A 2,244-nucleotide genomic window follows, 5' to 3' on the forward strand; every position below is an offset into this window, starting at 1 on the left:
AGTGGGCTCTCATGGAGCCTCACAGGTGATCAGGTCAACGTTGTATAGTCCCAACACCAAACTTAGAGTTTGGATATGGGGTCTTAACACCAAACTTAGTGTTTGGTGTTGGCCTCCCAACATTAAACTTAGAGTTTGACTGTGGGAGCTCTTCTTGACTCTGAACTGAGAGAAGCTCTTTGTGCTCACTCTCTTTTGTCACAGAGGGATGGCCATGTGCCTTAAACACTAGGTAGTCCCCATTCAATTGAAGGACTAATTCACCTCTGTTGACATCTATCACAGCTCCTGCTGTAGCTAGGAAAGGTCTTCCAAGGATGATGCATTCATCCTCTTCCTTCCCAGTGTCTAATATTATGAAATTAACAGGGATGTAAAGGCCTTCAACCTTTACTAACACGTCCTCTACTACTCCATAAGCTTGTCTTAATGACTTGTCTGCCAATTGTAATGAGAACAAGGCAGGTTGTACCTCAATGATCTGCAACTTCTCCATTACAGAGAGTGACATAAGATTTATCCCTGACCCCAGATCACATAGAGCTTTTTCAAAGGTCATGGTGCCTATGGTACAAGGTATTAAGAACTTGCCAGGATCATGTCTCTTTTGAGGTAAAATTTTCTGAATCCAGGTGTCTAGTTCACCAATGAGCAAGGGAGGTTCACTTTCCCAAGTCTCATTACCAAACAACTTGGCATTCAGCTTCATGATAGCTCCTAAATATTGAGCAACTTGCTCTCCAGTCACATCTTCATCCTCTTCAGAGGAAGAATAGTCTTCAGAGCTCATGAATGGCAGATGGAGATTTAATGGAATCTCTATGGTCTCTATATGAGCCTCAGATTTCTTTGGATCCTTAATAGGAAACTTCTTCTTGCTTGAGAGACGTCCCAGGAGGTCTTCCTCACTAGGATTTTCATCCTTCTCCTCCCTTGTGCATTCGACCATATTGATCACATCAATGGCCTTACACTCTCCTTTTGGATTCTCTTCTGTATTGCTTGGGAGAATACTGGGAGGAGTTTCAATGACTTTCTTACTCAGCTGGCCCACTTGTGCCTCCAGATTTCTGATGGAGGATCTTATTTCACTCATGAAACTGAAAGTGGCTTTTGACAGATCAGAAACTAGATTGGCTAAATTAGAAGTGTTTTGTTTAGAATTTTCTGTCTGTTACTGAGAAGATGATGGAAAAGGCTTGCTATTGCTCAGCCTGTTGTGTCCACCATTATTAAAGCCTTGTTGAGGCTTTTGTTGATCCTACCATGAGAAATTTGGATGATTTCTCCATGATGAATTATAGGTGTTTCCATAAGGTTCACCCATGTAATTAACCTTTGCTATTGCAGGGTTCTCAGGATCATAAGCTTCTTCAGAAGCTGCCTCTTTAGTACTGTTGGATGCATTTTGCCATCCATTCAAACCTTGAGAGATCTTGTTGACTTGCTGAGTCAACACTTTGTTCTGAGCCAATATGGTATTCAGAGCATCAATTTTAAGAACTCCCTTCCTCTGAGGTGTCCCATTATTCACGGAATTCCTCTCAGAATTGTACATGAATTGGTTATTTGCAACCATGTCAATGAGTTCTTGAGCTTCTACAGGTGTTTTCTTTAGGTGGATGGATCCACCTGCAGAATGGTCCAATGACATTTTCAAAAACTCAGATAGACCATAATAGAATATATCTAATATGGTCCATTCTAAAAACATGTCAGATGAACACCTTTTGGTCAACTGCTTGTATCTTTCCCAAGCTTCATAGAGGGATTCACCATCTTTTTGTTTGAAGGTCTGAACATCCACTCTAAGCTTGCTCAGCTTTTGAGGAGGAAAGAATTTATCCAAGAAGGCCATGACCAGCTTCTCCCAGGAGTCCAGGCTATCTTAGGTTGTGAATCCAACCATATTCTAGCTCTGTCTCTTACAGCAAAAGGGAAAAGCATGAGCCTGTAGACTTCAGGATCTACTCAATTCATCTTAACAGTCTCACAGATCTGCAAGAACTCAGTTAAAAACTGATAAGGATCATCAGATGGAAGTCCATAGAACTTGCAATTTTGTTGCATTAAGGCAACTAGCTGAGGTTTCAGCTCAAAATTATTGGCTCCAATGGCAGGAATGGAGATGCATCTTTCATCAAATTTGGACGTTGGTTTTTGGAAGTCACCAAGCATTCTCCTTGCATTATTGTTGTTGGGTTCGGCTGCCATCTCCTTCTCTTGTTCTAATATTTCTGAAAG

At 41.3% G+C, this 2,244-nt stretch overlaps 1 non-coding gene across 1 annotated transcript; it reads left to right on the plus strand.

Moving 5' to 3' along the window:
• The first annotated feature begins 1,712 nt into the window (after window positions 1-1,712).
• On the plus strand, window positions 1,713-1,816 carry LOC127744006 (small nucleolar RNA R71). The gene has a single exon (XR_008005214.1). It is a non-coding gene; the product is annotated as a small nucleolar RNA R71 (small nucleolar RNA).
• Window positions 1,817-2,244: the final 428 nt, after the last annotated feature.

The sequence above is a fragment of the Arachis duranensis genome, unplaced genomic scaffold, assembly GCF_000817695.3.
Source record: "Arachis duranensis cultivar V14167 unplaced genomic scaffold, aradu.V14167.gnm2.J7QH unplaced_Scaffold_182028, whole genome shotgun sequence".
Classification (NCBI taxonomy): Eukaryota; Viridiplantae; Streptophyta; class Magnoliopsida; order Fabales; family Fabaceae; genus Arachis; species Arachis duranensis.